Source organism: Macaca nemestrina, chromosome 4 (genome assembly GCF_043159975.1).
Source record: "Macaca nemestrina isolate mMacNem1 chromosome 4, mMacNem.hap1, whole genome shotgun sequence".
Lineage (NCBI taxonomy): Eukaryota > Metazoa > Chordata > Mammalia > Primates > Cercopithecidae > Macaca > Macaca nemestrina.
In genome coordinates this window covers 20,013,428-20,033,009 of record NC_092128.1, presented here as the reverse complement: position 1 = coordinate 20,033,009, position 19,582 = coordinate 20,013,428, and positions in this window count along the sequence as shown.

Here is a 19,582-nt window from a genome sequence, read left to right as displayed (position 1 = left end):
CCTTGGAGGTAGGGGAGTGTGTGCATATGTGTGTGTGTGCAAGATTTAGAAGTCAATTTTAGAGATTATCTCATCCAATTCTCATAGATAAAGAAACAAGCCAGAGAAATTAGTTTATTTCCATAAGACTCACCTCAAACTGGAATTGTCATCTCCAGTTAAACCACACACCCTCCAGGGGAGGGGGAAAATGAGTCTGGGTCCTCAGTAGGCTTACAGTCTGGTTTGGGGACAAGGAGAGATAGGCTCAGTACTATCCTTAGACCTAGGCAAAGCGGGCCCTACTCTGGCCTTTTCCAACTGCACCTCTGTCGTCAGGACAGAGCCTGTGAAGCCCAGGAAGCACTCTCACCAGCAGCCCATCTTCCCATGCTCAGGTGCCCAGGACCCCAGAATCCTGCCCATTTCACCCCAGGCTCATCTTCAGGCCTATGTGGCCTCTTCCTCAAGTCTGTTCTCCCAAGGCTGCACCAAGGGTGTGTCTGGTCCCAAGGGGTAGTTGTTTGCTGGGGAGTGGCAGAACTTATGTAGGAGGGGTCTCTAAAGATGTGCACATGAAGTGTATAGGAATGAAGCAAAGGACCAAGGGTGGGAAGAGAAGATCGGGCACACGCCATATTCACATGGCAACCTGGCTGCGATGTTCTGCTCACAACTGCAGGAAGTCTGCGAATCCTGCCTGTGAACCGGCCTAACCATTCTGAAGCCATATATTTGTTAAGGTAGAACAGACATATTTAATAGTTCGCTTGCTTGGCATGTAACTTGCTGATGAAAATATGGTAATCAAGTGAAAATGGCCAAAATGGCCAAATGTGAAATGGGCTGCGTGAGCCCCTATTTGTACTCTTGACCTGGGCCCCTCAATTATTAGGGGTGGGTCTGGATAAGGATGGGACAGAGGTACTGAAGTTAGAGGATGGCTGGAAGTCAGTAGAGGGTAGTGTGAGAGTCCTGCAATAGGAAACAGGACAGCTGAGTTCTGTGCTCTGCTTTGTCACAGAAAAGTTTATGAACTTGAACAAAATGCTTTACTCTGCTCTCAAACCTCAAATGTTCTTATCTGATGATGGGCTTCACATGCCTACCTTGCTTAGCTGAGGGTTCTTAAGAGAATTATACAAAATAAGCTGAATGTTCACAAAGATCATTCATTAAATTCAATGATTATTTTTTGAGCATGTGCCATATGCCAGGCACTGCAGTGGGCAATGGAGGTATAACAGTGAACAAAACAAAGGCCCTTCCTCCTGGAACTTATGTTCTAGTGAGAGGAGACAGGCAACCAGTGAGTGAGCATTCAGCTGATGACAGCGATTTGCAGAATAACAAAGACGGAAAAGGAGTGAGGGAAGGGTCAGTGTTACCGTATTAAATAGAATAGTCAGGGATGATCACTCTACTAAGGTGACATTGGGCCATGGAGATAGCTGGGGAAGAGCGTGTCCGGCAGAGGGAACAACTGTGCAAAGTGGAGAAGTAGCCAGAATAAACATTCAAAAAAGATGTACTGAGTCCCTACTTAGTAAGTACCCCATAGAGTCATGTGCTAAATGGTCAGTAAGATTAATTAGGCCGGGCACAGTGGCTCACGTCTGTAATTCCAGCATTTTGGGAGGCTGAGGCAAGTGGATTGCTTGAGCCCAGGAATTTGAGACCAGCCTGGGCAACATGGTGAGACTCCCATCTCCATGAAGAAATCCAAAACATGAGCTGGGCATGGTGGTGTGCACCTGTAGTCCCAGCCACTCGAGAGGCTGAGGTGGGAAGATCGCCTGAGTCTGAGGAGGTCGAGGCTGCAGTGAGCCGTGTTCATGCCGTGCACTTCAGCCTGGGCGACAGAGCTAGAACCTGCTTCAAAAAAAAAAAAAAAAAAAATTAAGTATCTACAGTTTTTTCAAGGAGCTCACAGTCTTATGGGAAAAAAAATTTTTTTTAAACCTATATATTACAAAGCAGAACATGACAAATGTCCGAAGGAAGTTATAAAAAAAATTCAAAGAAGGAGAAATCATATTTGGCACAGGAGATCAAGCAAAGCTTCAGTGTAGTGTTGCATCGAAGCTGGGTGTTAAGGGGCCCCTAAAAAATGAAGAGGACATGGACAGCAAAAGAGAACAGGACAGGTGTTCCAGGTGGAGGGAACAAACAGTACAAAAATATAAAGGCAGGAATGCATGAAATGTATCTAGCTGATGGCCAGATCAGCTACAGCAGTGGTTCACAATGCTGACTGCAAATTAAAATCACCTGGACACCACAAACAAAACACAACAGAACACCCCCAGGCCACACTTCAGACCAATAAAATCCAAATCGCTACAGACAAGGCTTGGACAGCCCAGTCTTTTAAAATCTTCCCAGAATTCCGATGTGTAAGAACCACTGAGCTAGAAGTCTCAGAGTCAGGCTTTATAATCACTTACTAAATGTAGTAAGACATACCGGACCTAGAGAGGTGCAGCAGAGAAGAGAGAAAAGGGTAGCTGACATAGGACAAGGAGAGCTTAAAGATCTGGCTGAAGGGATTGGACTTAATTTTGTAGGTGATGGTAGATCACATCAAAGATTTGTTGAGATATTATTAGAACTAAGCACAAGAAGGATTACTCTATTAACATTATATAAGATGATTTGGAAAGAGAAAAGACTAAAAATGAGGAGATCAATTAGAATAATTTTTTTTTTTAGATGGAGTCTAGCTCTGTCACCAGGCTGGAATGCAGTGGCGCAATCCGAGTAGCTGGGACTACATGCGCACACCACCATGACCAGCTAATTTTTTTTGTATTTTTAGTAGAGGCGGTTTTTCACCATGTTGGACAGGCTAGCCTCAATCTCTTGACCTCGTGATCCACCCAACTCAGCCTCCTAAAGTGCTGGGATTACAGGCCTGAGCCATGGCACCTGGCCAGAACAAGATCTTAATGCTACATGCGTGAAGCATCAAGGATCAAAACACTTTTCACCATCAAATAGACAAAGCTTTTAAAATTTTGATTATATTCATTTGTGCAAGAGTATAGCGAAATAGGCACTCTCAAATTCTACTGGTATAGCCATTTTGGAGGATAATTTGACCTTATCTATTAAAATGTAAAATCAGCTTACTTCCTTTTCCTTTTTTATTTTTTCAAGTCAAGTTTAATTCAGCCAGGCAAATTTCATCAGGTAATTTAATCAGAAAAAATTCACCTTTTTTGGCTAGGCACCGTGACTCACACCTGTAATCCCAGCACTTTGGGAGGCCAAGGTGGGTGGATGACGAGGGCAGGAGTTTGAGACCAGCCTGACCAAGATGGCAAAACCCCGTCTCTACTAAAAATACAAATATTAGCTGGGTGTGGTGGTGCACGCATGCCTATAATCCCAACTACTCGGGAGGCTGAGGCAGGAAAAATAGCCTGAACCCGGGAGGCAGAGGTTGCAGTGAGCAGAGATTGCACCATTTCACTCCAGCCTGGTGACAGAGCAAGACTTTGTCTCAAAAAAAAAAAAAAGTTCACCTTTTTTTTTTCAGGTTTTTAAAATAATCTTTATTTTTTAAAAGTTAATATGTACAATTTAGGAAACTGAAAAACACAAGAAGCAAAGAACAAAGCCATCCACAATCATAAGCAGTTTACAGTTTGATGAAAATTCACCTTTTAAAAGTGTTCAGTGAGTTTCAACAATTCTATGAAATCCTATAACCACCACCACATTCAAGGTATAGAACATTTACATTGCCCTTAAAGTTCCCTTGTGTCAGCTTGCAGTCTATCCTCTACCCTCCCCATGACAGCCACTGATCTGATTTCTGTTTCTACAGCTTTGCCTTTTCCAGCATTTGATATAAATGGAATTATATAGTATGTAGCATTTTGTGTCTGGTTTCTTTTACTTAGCATAATGTCTGAGATTCATCCAAGTTGTTGCATGCATCAGTAACTTGTTCCTTTCTATTGCTTAGTAGTATTCCATTGAATGGATATACCACAATTTGTCCAGTCACCAACTGATGAACATTTGGATTGTTTCCAGGTTTTTGGTCATTATGAATAATGCTGCTAAAAAACATTTGTTTTCAGGTATTTTGTGTGAACATATGTTTTCATTTCTCTTGGGTAAATACCTAGGAGTAGATCTGCTAAGTCGTGTGATAAATGTAAATTTAACTGGGTGGCGTGATAAATGTAAATTTAAACTGCCCAACTGTCTTCCAAGGTGGGATATATTTTAGATCCCCACCAGCGATGTATGAAAGTTCTAGTTGTGCCACACCTTTGTTAGCACTTGGTTTTGTCAGCCTTTTTAGTTTGAACCATTCTAGCAAGTTTCTAATGATATCTCATTGTGCACTTAATCTGCCTTGTCCTCATGACTAATGATATTGAACACTCTCCATGTGTTTATTTGCCATCAATTTGTCTTCTTTGGTGGCATGTCTGTTCAAATATTTTATTCTTTTTACAAATGGATTGTCTTCATGTTACCAAATTGTATATTTACATATTCTAAATACAAATCTTTTATCCGATGTGTGTTTTGCAAATGTTTTCTCCTAGTCCATAACTTTTCTTTTCATTCTCTTAATGGCATATTTCAAAGAGCAGAGGTTTTTAACTTTGGTGAAATACACTTTTTTATTACTTTTTTCTTTTTTGGTTCATCTTTTGTGTCCTAAAAAATATTTGCCTAGTTCAAAGTCACAAATATTTTCTCCCATGTTTCTATCTGGAAACTTAATGTTTTACCTCTTATGTTTCAGCCTATGATCCATTTGAGTCAACTTTTATATATTTTGTGAGATTAAAAGGTTGAAGTTAATTTTGTGTGTGTGATGTCTAGTTGTTATAGCACCATTTGTTGCAGATTATCCTTTTGCCATTGAATTGACTTTATACTTTCTCAAAATTAATTGACTATGTATGCGTGGATTTATTTCTAGACTTTGTATTCTCTTCCATGGAAGACTCACATATTACATGGGGATGGGGGAGTAAGATATTGTATAATATAATCCCACTAATGAAAAAAAAAGTGTGATTGTGATTGTAAATCCACTTTTTAAAAAAGTATGAGTGTAAACAGTCGTTGCTACTGGGAAAGGAAATCAAGTTTGGAGAGGAGTTGGGGAGTGAATGTATGAAGAGGAAAATTCACTTTTTACTCCATATAATCATACACCTGATCACAATATTACATGTGATTAATACACATCATATCATCTGAACTTTTTCTTTATTTTTCATTTATTTAACTCCACTCCTGTGCCAGATAAGATATCATTTGAATTTTTGACACCAGCATATACTGCTTTTGTATTTCAAAATTTTTCTAAATAAAAACTTTGTGGGTTTGAATGGAAATTAGAAAATGATGAGACACATTCTGAATGCTAAATCAGTTGGCGGGATATGAGGAGAGGAAAGAATGAAAGATGATTCAGAGGTTTTGGACCATCTGTGGAAGGATAGGAAAAAAAGGAATTCAGCTGGAAAGCCTGGGTTAGAAGCAAAGATGGAGGGTTGGGTCCTGGGTGTGTTGGCTGTGAAGTGCTGGACCAGTACCAGGGAGCTGTGCTGACGCCAGCGACGGTGAAGGTGAGCTGAGGGCTTGGGAGATGTGACTGCAGATATGGAATCATTCGCACAGCATCATTAGCTAAAGATGAGAGTGTAAATGACTGCCTAGAAAGAGAGGGGAGAAGGCAAGAAAAGAGGGCCAAGGAGAGCCCTGGAGAAAGACCTTCGTTTTGGAAAGGCTAAAGAGGAGTCTGTGAAAAAGGCAGAGAAAGATCTAGAAAGAAAGCAGAGACGTACAATGGAAATGTGGTGTCACCAACAGCCTGGGAAAGAAGTTTTAAAATAAAGAGGACAGTCAATGTCAAGGACAACAAAACTGAGAAGACCTCTTTGGACTTGCAGATGCAGTTGTTAAAAAGAGACTCTCCTTCTGTGCCTGGTTCATTTTGTCCTCCAGGTTCATCCATGCGGTCTCAAATGACAAGATTTCCTTCTTTTTTTAAGGCTGAATAGTATTCCATTGTGTCTATATACACCACATTCTCTTTATCCATTCATCCCACGATGGACATATAAATTGATTCCATATCTTGGCTTTTGTGAACAAGCTGCAATGAACATGAGGGTGCAAATACCTCTTCAACTCATTTCATTTCCTCTGAACATATACCCAGTAGTGGGGTTGCTGGATCATAGGATAGTTTTACTTCGAATTTTTTGAGGACCCTCCATACTGTGTTGAAGTGAAGGGGTGGCAGGGGAGGAGAGGCAAACAAAAAGGGATAAAGGATGAGTGGGTTAGGAAGTAGTGGAGGCCACAGAGGATGGCAGGTAACAAGGTTGAGATATTTTTTAGGATAGGTAAGACTGAACATCCTTGTAGATTTAAGAGGTGTCCAAAGACAATGAGAGAATAAGATGCAAGAGAGGGATCATCAATAGAGCAAATTCTCAGAGCTAAGAGCAGATGGAATCAACAGCAACAGGTCATTCTTTTGAAATGGCAGCTTCGGCCAGGCGCTGTGGCTCACTCCTGTTATCCCAGTACTTTGGTAGGCCGAGACAGGCAGATCACGAAGTCAGGAGATCGAGACCATCCTGGCCAACATGGTGAAACCCTGTCTCTACTAAAAATACAAAAATTAGCCGGGTGTGGTGGCGGGCCCCAGTAGTCCCAGCTATACTCGGGAGGCTGAGGCAGGAGAATTGTTTGAACCCGGGAGGCGGAGCTTGCAGTGAGCCGAGACCGTACCACTGAGCTCCAGCCTGGCAACAGAACGAGACTCCATCTCAAAAGAAAAAAAAAAAAAAAGATATGGCAGCTTCAGCAGCCCAATGTCCAGTATCAGGAGAGTGGCTTGATGGCTTGATAAAATCACAGTGCAGTAACAAGTGGGAATGTTATACTTCTGTGACAAAACATAGGAAGTGTTTGGGTTATAATGTTAACTGGAGGGAAAAAAAAACAAATATAAAATGGTTTATGAGCTAATAGAAAACAATATGTAGGACTGAGAAATAACTGCGCAGTACTTAAACTTGTGGTATTAAGATAATGGGATTGTGGGCATTCATTCTCTCCTTTGATGATGATATTATATTTGTCTTTTCAATAGAAAATGTTTAGAAGAACGAACAATCTTCTTCCAAAAGAAGAGAGAAAGGACAGATTAATCAAGGTAAAGTCCTTAAGTGATCTCTAAAATGATTTCTTCCTTTTCAACATCAATGTCTCAATGTCAGATGGCAGAATTTGGACTAAAACACAAAAATCCTAAAGAGGAAAAGATAGCATGAGCTAGAGTACGTATGGAAGGTTTCACAGAGTACATGCGGCTTAACCTGGGTCTTGAACAATGAGAACAATGGGTAGCATTTGTTAAAGGAAGGAAAAAGAAAAGGGAGAGGAGGGGGTATTATAGAGGAAAGCAAAGGCAAGAAGGTAGGAATGGACAGAATGTGACCTCGGACAGGGCTGCTTAACTAGAGGAAAAGTTATTTGGAGGAATTTGAAGACAAAAGAGCAAATAAATAGGATAAGGTCAGATTTAGACCTGCCATGAGTTAGACCACGCCAACGACTGCCATGATCTAAACTAAGTAACTACCTCAGTCTACCTAAATCACTAGGGAAGACTTTCTGCCTATCGGAAGGGAAGCCTATGGAGAGAGACACATCCTGAGTGCCCACGACCATGGGTAAAACATTTAAACCAGGATCCGTGGTTGGATGAATTGGGCTGGAGACGTCTACTCCTCCTGCACAATCTGGTAGCAATAATGGCAAATAAGAGTGTTCTTGAGGCAGATCCCACGCCTTGCCTCCCTGTCTACTGCAGTTTTTCTCACCTCCTTTGTCTCTAAGCCCCCGCCCCGTAAGACACAAGCTGCTGCAGATCAACTGGCTCAATCCTCTGCCCACATTCTCCATGGTCATTTCCTGCTATAGCCCCAAACCCACGGGCAGCTCTCCCGAGGCATGCCAAAAATCCACATTAGAATCACGGCAACAGTTGGTGAAGGTTATTTTTAGAGTCACCCTCATTCTCTGGCATTATACTAACTCCAACTCACATATGACTGTGTTCTAAAACTCATCGACTCTGGCTCAAACTCAGAATGAGAAGAATGATAATAATCTAGGTCTTCTTGCTCTTCCATCTTGTCATGAGTTTCCATCAATTACATGAACAAAGCCAAACCCACATGAACTATACATCTGTCGCAACTTCTCTGCTTCTCTAGAACACCCTTCTCGCCCAAATCCCCAGAGACAGAATCTTCCTAGTATGGAGACATCTGCTCTGGGGCCTCCTAGAGTTGTGGGCATCACTTCTGCAGGAGGCTATACCTGATCTCCTCAGAGTGCCCGAGATACCTGTCACTGCATTTACTGCATGGAGTTAAAATTGGCCACGTGGAATTAAATCTTCATTGTCTGCTCCCCAGTAGATTATAAGTTCCTCAAGGGCAGGGACCTTGTCAGTTTTATCTCTTCGTTCCCCAGTGCCTACTGTAATGCTTGGCGGTCATAGGGTTCCATTAATATTTGTTGAATGAATAAATGAAAGTACGTACAAGAACTAAGCTCCAAGCTGGTCTCTTAGCCCTCATCCCTGCCCCCTAAGGTGGTGAATTAGCCTAAGTGGGGAGCCTGAGCTTGCCCATAGTTCTTTGCTACCAAGGCCAGGAGGGAGGTACTGTGGCATCTGCGTATCCATCCTGGCACGGACACAGTATAACGTCTCAAACTTCCAAGAATGCCAAGAAATGTGGGATTCCTCTGCTACATGCTATGAAACCAACCAGAGATTGCTTGAGAAATATTAAGGCCGCCTCAGACATGACATTTGCTTGTCCTTGTGCAGAGTTCAGTACACTATGGTAATTGGCACCAGCAAACACTTATTAAATTTAGTGAACTAAGGCTCTCCACAGAAATAGAGGAAGAACATCTCCGCCCTTTAGGAAATGACAATCTCCAAACCATAAAGTGTGTTTACCAAAATTGAATTTTATAGACTCTTGGATAAAAATTGTGAGAACCTGAATGATAAAATTATCCGCCCACAAACAACTCTGTGTGGAAGTCATCCACCATTTTAAAGAGAAAATTAAGAAACTTCTAGACTGGCACTGCCCAGAATAACTTCCTGAGATGATGGAACTGCTCTATAACCCTGTGCTCGCCAATGAAGCAGCCACTAGCCACAAATGGCTATTGACCACTTGCAATATGGCTGGTGCAACTGAAGAACTGAATTTTTAATGTCATTTAATTTTAATTAATTTTAATTTAAATATCCACATGTGGGTAGTGGCTACCATATTGGACCGTGTAACTCTAGACCATGAACAAAAGTATGATGGCTGCCGTGTGGAAAACTAAATACAGAAACTGCCAACATATGACACATGATTCAGATCCGATCACAATTGCTGGACTTGTTTCATGATAGGCACTGATGTCTATGGCAAACACAACTCTCTAGACCGGACCTGTGAAATGAGAATAATACAAATAATAGTAACTACCTCATACCTGCCTCAGCTTAACCAGCACTGTGTCCTTGTAACCTTCTGAGAATCAACTTGAAATTCACAGTTTGGGTTTGCTGGGCAGTCTCTGCCTGACATATGGGCCAAAATCGAACTCAGCCACCATCGCATGTGGCCACGGCAGATGTCTGAGAAAGTCCGCAAAATAAAAGACATCAGCAAATAAAACATCCGCAGTGAAAACGAACACTTCATAAATATAAAAGCAAACTTCCAAAGCTCCCCGCTCACCCATCAAATAAAATGCATTGCTGAGCGTGCCGGTCAAAGGTTCGCAGACTCCTGCAGGGAAGGCCAGCCAGTGGGACTGTCCTTCCAGGCACTGCCCTGGGTGTCCCCGTGTCCCTCCCACTTCACCCACCCTACAGACCCCGTGTCCTCCCTTCACCTACCCTGCACCCGAAGTGCTCCTTCACCGCAGCCTGCCATGTCTGTCCCACTCCATCCAAATAAGTAATTTGTGTTGGCCTCTTCTTTCTTAGAGCTTACTAGAATTTAATTTTTTGAACCCAAGAATCAGAGGTTGCAGTGAGCCAGATCACGCTACGGCATTCCAGCCTCGATAACAGAGTGAGACCCTATCTCAAAAAAAAAAAAAAAAAAAAAAGTACACCATGCCTTAGCAGTGTCTATAAAGTATTCTTCTGATGTTCACTGTTCGCTCTGTTGACATGATGTAATACATCCAAAGTTTTCTTTTTGATCGGTTGGTCTTGTATTTGGAGATAAGTTCTTTCAAGTCATGGTATGGTATCCAATGTAGGGGTTGAAAACATTGGGTTTAGATGAAGACAGACCTGACTTTGAATATAATTTTACTATTGACTAACCATGTATCTTTAGGCATAGTTTTTTTTTCTAAGCTTTGATTTCCTCATCTTAAAATGGAAATGTTAATACCTTCTTCATAGTGTTGTATGAAAATAAGTTAGATAATCAGTTAAGTTTCCCAATACAGTAATTGGCATCTAGTTAAATATACAATGATGGTTATTATTGCTCAAGTCTTTGCTGAAATTTTATTTAAGAATTTTGCAACTGTGTGTGTAAATGAAATTGGCTTCTAATAGAAGTTTTAAGGATCTTCCTTCTCAGTGTTAATAATAGCACTTATTTAACTCACAGAATTAATTTGGGATCATGCCATCTCTCTCATTTTTCTAAAAAGAACTGTAATTTTTTATTACACATTGTAGACAAAGCTGAATATACAGAGAAGCAAAATTATGAATATTAAAATGAGCCATAATCTCACCACTTCCAAAGAAGCGTTGTTAACATTACATTCGTCCAGATTTTTTTTCTTTTTCTTTTTCTTTTTTTTTGAGATGCAGCCTTGCTCTGTCACCCAGGCTGGAGTGCAGTGGTGCGATCTCAGCTTACTGCAAGCTCCACCTCCCAGGTTCACGCCATTCTCCTGACTCAGCCTCCCAAGTAGCTGGGACTACAGGTGCCCGCCACCACGCCCGGCTAATTTTTTATATTTTTAGTAGAGATGGGGTTTCACCATGTTAGCCAGGATGGTCTCGATCTCCTGACCTCATGATCCGCTTGCCTCAGCCTCCCAAAGTGCTGGGATTACAGGCGTGAGCCACCGCGCCCGGCCTCGTCCAGATATTTTTAATGTATAAATTCACACACACACACACACAAAATGCTGACAGACAACTGTGATCAGACTGTACATAAAGTTTTGTTTCATTCAACAATATATTATGAACATCTTTTCATCTTAATAAATAATACTTCCAAAACTTACATTTTAATGGTGGCATGTATTCCAAGATATGAACCTAATGTAAGTTGTTTTGCAAATTCCCAAGTGCTAGACATTGAGGTGGTTTCCAATATTTTACCATTATAAGCAATGCCGTGGCAAACATCGTGCCAGATCTTTTGAATAGCTTTCGGTCCATCCTCTCCCCTTCTCCACCATGTTGTTTGATTGGAGAGGCTGATCTTTACATCACTGGGTTTCCTTGATCTCTGGCTTCTAGTAGGTTTGGCCAACAGGAGGCACCAGCAAGAAATTCAAGGATAGGAAAAAATGGAGATCAGGATATTTCTGCCCCAAGCTCGCTCCCCAAAGGGCTACTGATTGGCTGTGTCCTTGAACTAGATGCTACCACACCTGGTTGGAGGTTCTCTCCTACTGCTACCCTCCCTGGGTTCATGTAACAGCTCCCTACCCCTGCACCTTCATGCTTAGAGTGGTAAGGTATCCCTCCTGTTCCTAGCCCCAGAGTACTCCACCATCCTTTCTTGATTTCCTTTAACCCTGCCCACACCTTTATAAATAGTCCTTCATTAAATTCACTTCACTTTTCCAGTTTAAGTGTGCCATCTGTTTCTTGCCAGAAAATATAAATAACTTTGTAAGTAAATTTCTCTACCTTTTTTGCTATTAGCATAGAATACATTTCTGCAACTGGAATTATTTGATCACACAGCATGTGTACTTTTAAAACCTTTTCTAATATAGCCAACTTGTTTTCCAGTATACCTTCCTCCAACAGTGTATGACAGCACCAGCCGTCAGGCCCCTTGTCCAAACTAGGTATTAATAATTTTATTTTCATCTTTTTCTGTGTTCATAAACATTTCTATAATACGGGGATCATCTCATCTCTGAAAGTGTGTGTAGGAGGGAAGATTACCTATTAATTATTGCAGTCTATTTTTTTGGTGTTTCTTGCATAACTTTCTCAGTATTTTCCTCTGCTATGAGCTATTACAAATTGACATGCTGGCCCACACTTGGCCTCTAAGAATTCATTAAAATTGGCCAGGCATGGTGGCTCTTGCCTGTAATCTCGGTACTTTGGGAAGCTGAGGTGGGAGGATGACTTGATCTGAAGAGTTTGAGGCCAGCCTGAGCAACATGGCAAGACCTCGACTCTACTAAGAATCATAAAAAGATTAGCTGGGGCTGGGCGCAGTGGCTCACGCCTGTTATCCCAGCACTTTGGGAGGCCAAGGCGGGTGGATCACCTGAGGTCAGGAGTTCGAGACCAGCCTGACCAACATGGTGAAACGCCATCTCTACTAAAAATACAAAAAATTAGCCGGGCATGGTGGCACATGCCTGTAATCCCAGCTACTCGGGAGGATGAGGCAGGAGAATCACTTGAACCCGGGAGGTGGAGGTTGCAGTGAGCCAAGATTGCACCATTGCACTCCAGCCTAAGCAATAAGAGTGAAACTCCAGCTAAAAAAAAATTTTAAAAAAAAGATTAGCTGGGTATATTGGTGCACACATGTAGTACCAGCTACTCCAGAGGCTAAGGCAGGGGGATCACTTGAGCCCAGGAAATAGAAGCTGCAGTGAGCCATGATCACACCACTGCACTCCAGCCTGGGTGGCAGAGTGAGACTCTGTCTCGAAAATAGTAATAATAATTCATTAAAATGTTAGCTGATTTTATCTTACCTATTTGTATTGGGCCTTCTCTTTCCCCTCCCTTCTGCCAAAGGCAAAGACGTTTATGTGTCACATCTCTCCTTGCAGAGCTTTGTCACTCTTTGGATTTCAGTGAACTTGGTTGCCTTGTAACCGCAGCTTATTGATGGATGCAAGAAAAGTTATGATTTTGTAGGTTATCTGGCTTTTTCTTGTGACTTCCTACATTTGGAGCTGAAGTAAAACTTCCCATTTAATTTTTTGAACATGTAATTAAATGTGAACATTTTAATAAAAATAAAACACAGAACTATATTTGATTCCACATTCAATATTCATGCAGTTGCTAATGGAAGAAATTAATATCTTACCTCTCACATGTTACATGGAAAACTACTTACATAAATATTGAAGAGTCATATGAATTGTTTCTTAGTGAAAAATGTTCCCCAGACACCGTGTGTACTTGCAGTAAATACTGTTCAATTTGTGATTACCTCTGGAACTACTGATTCAAACACAGAAACAAGAAAGGAAATGGACGCTGGAAACTACTGGAGAAAGATACTTCATTCGGCAAGAATCTATTGCGTCTATGCTATCTGAAAGGCATGACTTGATGAGTTAATTTGCCTTTGCCAACCTACATGTTTCCACCACTGAAATCCTCTGCAAAGTCCAAAACCATGTCTGTTTCCAATGCTGGCAGTGGTATAGCCCACAGACTACAGAGTATTCAGAAGCAGTCACGTTTGGTTTTGAGGACACAGGATAAGCAGAGTGGAGAAGCATTTCCCCGAGGCTTGAATGGTATAAATCCTGACAGCGAAGGCCCTCCAAAGCAGAGACACAGGGCAGGGGCCCCTCTTGCCCAGGTCTAAGGGCAGTATTGATCTAACTCATCTCTGTTCTGATGATTAAATGAGGTAGTATATCTAAAGGACTTCACATAGTACTTGTCTCCCAGTAAAGCTACAACAGATGAAAGCTATTATAAACATGTCATTATTTCTTATCATTGATGTCTATTAGCTTGAAGTATCGTAAAGATACTGATTTCAGTCCCTCTGGCTTTTATTTGGATTCCAAGGTCCAAAATAATTATATTTGTTATTTCTTTAAATGTTACCAACCCCTTCTTAGTTGTATAAAGTATTCCTTATTATTGTCAAAGTTCAAAAATTAAAAACATGTATTCAGGTTCTTTGTTTTAATGTTATGTTTGTTTGTTTTTCTCCCTGAGATTGGCTCTGTCGCCCAGGCTTGGAGTGCAGTGGCATGATCTCGGCTCACTGCAACCTCCGCCTCCCGGGTTCAAGCTATTCTCGTGCTTCAGCCTCCCGAGTAGCTGGGATTACATGTGCGTACCACCACACCCAACTAATTTTTGTATTTTTAGTTGAGACGGGTTTTCACCATGTTGGCCAGGTCAGTCTCGAGCTACTGACCTCAAGTGATCCACCCACCTTGGCCTTCCAAAGTGCTAGGATTACAAGTGTGAGGCACAGCACCCGGCCAGGTTCTGTTTTTTAAAATGATAAGATTTGATATGATCCTGGGTACACCTTTGAATTTCAGGCTCAACTGATTTTTTTGTTTCCAATTCTAGGAAATGGTCTTCTATTACAATCCTGGGTAAGCTTCTAGTCTATTACTTGCTCGGAAACTCCTTATAATGTACATTTGTATGCATTTCTGTGCTCTGTTGCCTAGGTCAGTAATTTTGCTGGTAATATCATCATCATTTTACTCAATCCTTCTGCATCTTGGATTTGTTTTTTTCAATTAAATCTTTGGCATTGCTGCCTGGCTATACTGTAGATTTGATACATGGTTTTAGACTTTCATTAAGCATTAAACAAGTATTATCTTAATCCTGATAGCACTTACAGATACATTGAAATACTTTTCTTCCTAATCTGTTTTTTCTCTAACATCTTCATGAGATCTCAAGCAGTCTTAAAATTCTGCTTGGAATGTGTATTTCTACAATTGGTTTGCTTTGTCTTTTCATATTATAGCTTTTCAAATTGTCTTACGATATTTTTCCACTTTCCTTGTTATTCTGTGAGTGTTTTTTTCCCCTGATTTTTTTTTTTTTTTTTTTTTTTTTTTGAGACGGAGTCTCGCTCTGCCGCCCAGGCTGGACTGCAGTGGCGCGATCTCGGCTCACTGCAAGCTCCGCCTCCTGGGTTCACGCCATTCTCCTGCCTCAGCCTCCCGAGTAGCTGGGACTACAGGCGCCCGCCACCTCGCCCGGCTAGTTTTTTGTATTTTTAAAGTAGAAACGGGGTTTCACGGTGTCAGCCAGGATGGTCTCGATCTCCTGACCTCGTGATCTGCCCGTCTCGGCCTCCCAAAGTGCTGGGATTACAGGCTTGAGCCACCGCGCCCGGCCTTTCTCCTGATTTTTGATGTTGAATTTTTTTGTTTCATTGGCATTTTAGATGATTTTGTCAGTTCCAGCACATATCACATACATTAAAAAATGTGTGTACAGGGCCGGGCACAGTAGCTCACACCTGTAATCCTAGCACTTTGGGAGGCCGAGGTGGGCGAATCACAAGGTCAGGAGATCGAGACCATCCTGGCTAACACAGTGAAACCTTGTCTCTACTGAAAATACAAAAAACTAGCCAGGCATGGTGGCATGCACCTTTAGTCCCAGCTACTCGGGAGGCTGAGGCAGGAGAATCACTTGAACCTGGGAGGCGGAGGTTGCAGTGAGCCAAGATCACGCCACTATACTCCAGCCTGGTGACAGAGCAAGCCTCTGGCTCAAAAAAAAAAAGTGTTTACATTGTACAGGTCATTGATTAAACCTTACAGATAAACTGAGAAAATGTACATTTACATTTAGGGTATCAACTGTGTTAGAAACCCTCAATGCACACGCATAACCTTAAGATTTAAAAAATAATGAAAGCAGGCGAGGCACAGTGGCTCACGCCTGTAATCCCAGCACTTTGGGAGGCTGAGGTGGGTGGATCGCTTGAGGTCAGGAGTTTGAGACTAGCCTGACCAATATGGTGAAACCCTGTCTCTACTAAAAATACAAAAATAAGCCAGGTGTGGTGGCGGGTGCCTGTAGTCCCAGCTACTCAGGAGGCTGAGACAGGAGAATCGCTTGAACCTGGGAGGCGGAGGTTGCAGTGAGCCGAGATCGTGCCACTGCACTCCAGCCTGGGCGATAGAATGAGACTCTGTCTCAAAAAATAAAAATAACAAAAGCAGAGTCATTAATTTATTGGTCTTCCCAATGATATCCTAATTAGTTGTATCAATATCTTTATAAAACACTTGAAAATTAAATAAAATTTGAGCCAAGAAGCAAAGTTTAGCAGTTAGCTTCATTTTGATGAGGCTAATATTAAGTAAAATGTTGCCAGTTCTTTTCAAGAAAATATTGCATTGTCTCTCTACCTCACATGATATTCTTGGGCAAAAACTTACCTTCTTTTATATAAACTATAACACATGACAGCTCTGCGTTGCCTTGGACCACTTATTTCCTATGCAATATTAAAATAGTTTAGTCTTCTGAGAACAGGTGGCATTTATCCAGTTTTATGGATGACAAAATGCCTTTTCTTTTTAAGAAAAGCCTTGGTTTCCTAAGATGGCAAATGAGAACTGGCTTCTTGTGCCACCTTCTCATACAGAATTTTTTTCCTACTGAGAACTTCCACCAGCAACTGGTCGGCTATTGGGTTGATCTGGGTCCTATTGTGAATATCCAGATCATCATGCTCAGTAGGCAGAGACTGCCAGCATAACCAGAATTTTATTATTTTATGTCATTAAAAAAATTATTTTGTATGTGTTGATCAAAGCAATCCATGTTAGTACTTAAAAAATATATACCCACAAGCCTTTAGCAAACATCATCCAATAATACTCTATGTTTCTTTTTGTTTTTGAGAGAGTCTCACTATGTTGCCCAGGCTGGAATGCAGTGTCACGACCTCAGCTCACTGCAACCTCCGCCTCCCGGGTTCAAGCGATTCTCCTGCCTCAGGCTCCCGAGTAGCTGGGATTACAGACACACTCTACCATGCCTGGCTAGTTTTTTGTATTTTTAGTAGAGACAGGGTTTCACCATGTTGGCCAGGCTGGTCTTGAACTCCCGACCTCAAGTGATCCACCCACCTCAGCCTCCCAAAGTGTTGGGATTACAGGCATGAGCCACAGCGCCCGGCCTCTTTAATTGTTTCTTGCTTAAGGCCGTTGACATTGTCAGGACAGGGAGGAGCAGTCTTTAGCACCACCGTTGATTTTCATCAGCTACATTGCTGAAACATTCTGGTCACAGCTTTTCTGATTGCGTTCTTACCCATTTCTGTATTCCAATATCAACTATTAGCATTGTCAGTCCAAAGTTATTTGAGCAACCTCCATCCCTGTCACTATTTCATTTGGTTTGCATGGGTTTTCTAAATATATTTCTATTCTATGTGATTTTACATGCTTAAAGATTCCCTAACCATGTAAACACATTTTTATAACTGTACACCATCAATTTCTTATTATTAGGGTATACTCAAACTTGTTGTTTTCCCTTAATCTGTGTCTCCCTCCTCTTTTACATAATGAGTTTATCTTGCCAATACTCCTGATTCTAATATTTCGTTAATATTTCTAGTCCAGAGCCTCCTTCCCACATCCCTCATGCTAGCTCTAAAATCTTTTGTTTATTCAGATAGTCGATACTGCATTGTCTCTCTACCTCACATGACATTCTTGGGCAAAAACTTACCTTCTTTTATATGAACTATAACACATGACATCTCTGCGTTGTCTTGGAACACTTATTTCCTATGCAATATTAAAATAGTTTAGTCTTCTGAGAACAGGTGGCATTTATCCAGTTTTATGGATGACAAAATGCCTCACAGATAATTTTTTTTTTTTTAAGACAGTCTTGCTCTGTCACCCAGGTTGGAGTGCAGTGGTGCTATCTTGGCTCACTGCAACCTCCACCTCCTGGTTTCAAGCGATTCCCCTGCCTCAGCCTCCCAAGTAGCTGGAACTATAGGCGTGGGCCACCTTGCCTGGCTAATTTTTGTACTTTTAGTAGAGACAGGGTTTCACTGTGTTGGCCAGGCTGGTTTCGAACTCCAGACCTCAAGTGATCTGCCCACCTTGGCCTCCCAAAGTGCTGGGATTAACAGGCATGAGTCACCATGCCCAGCTGATTTCTTGATCCATCAAAAGTTACAGAATAAATTGAAGGCAGAACCAGAACCTAAACTCAGAGTTCCAGTCCAGTGGTCATTATATAAAACTATACTGCCTTCTACCCCCTAGGTTTCTTGGTAGGTGAAAGTATCAAACTTGCCCTGTGCCAGAGAAGTTAGCTTTCTTTATCTTTACTAAGTTTGTCCTAACCAGAGGGAGAGGGAAAATACACACAAACCACAGAAAGGCTTTTCAAAGGACTCTCACAGTTGATTCCTTGAATTCTAAAGATCTTCAACCCACATCTATCTGAAAAGGAAGAATTTGGTAATTTACTTCTACAAGCACTGTACAAAAGTAGTCATTTCCCTAAGTTTTCACCTACTGAGAATTATTACTATTATTATTATTTAGAGATGGTGCCTTGCTCTGTCACCCAGGCTGAAGTGCAGCGGCTGCTCACAGGCACGATCACAGCTAACTGCAGCCTTGAACTCCTGTGTCCAGTTGGTCCTCCCACCTTGGCCTCCCAAGTAGCTGGGACTACAGGTGCTTGCCATCACACCCAGCTAATTAAAATATATATATATATATTTTTAGATGGGGGTCTCATTATGTTGCCCAAGCTGGTCTTAAACTTCTGGCCTCAAGAAATGCTCCCACGTCAGCCTCCCAAGTAGCTGAGATTACAGACATGAAACATGACATCTGGCTCTAATATTTATTCTTTATTCTAGTTACTTTATGAATTCATGTGGAATGATTTCAGGATAAATTGTTAAGTGAAAAAAAGTATGGCCAGACATGCTGGCCCATGCCTTTACATAATCTCAATGCTTTGGGAGGCCAAGGCAGGAGGATCACTTGAGCCCAGAAGTTTGAGACCAGCCTGGGCACCATGGTGAAACCCCATCTCTATTTTGAAAAATAAAATAAATGAAAAGGAAAAAGGAAAAATAAAGGAAACAAGTAAATCCCAGCACTTTGGGTGGCCAAGGCAGGCAGATTGCTTGAGTCCAGGAGTTCAAGACTAGCCTGAGGAACATGATGAAACTCCATCTCTACAAAAAATACAAAAATTAGCCAGGTGTGGTGGCATGTACCTGTGGTTCCAGCTACTTGGGAGGCTGAGATGGGAGGATCACTTGACCCCAGGAGGTTAAGGCTGCAATGAGCCATAATTGCACCACTGTACTCCAGCCTGGGTGACAGAAGGAGACCCTGTCTCAAAAAAAAAAAAAAAAAACTATCATTCTCTACAAAAAGAAAACAATGTGGTTTTGGGGTGAGTTAGGGGGCAGTAGTGTTTTGTTATTTTTAAGAAAAAATCCATTCCAGGGCTAGTACAGGGAAAGCACAAATAAGCCTGAAACATCTCATGTCAAAAAGTAAAGACATGCCCAAGGAATGATGGGGACCTGTCAAAAGGACACAGGAG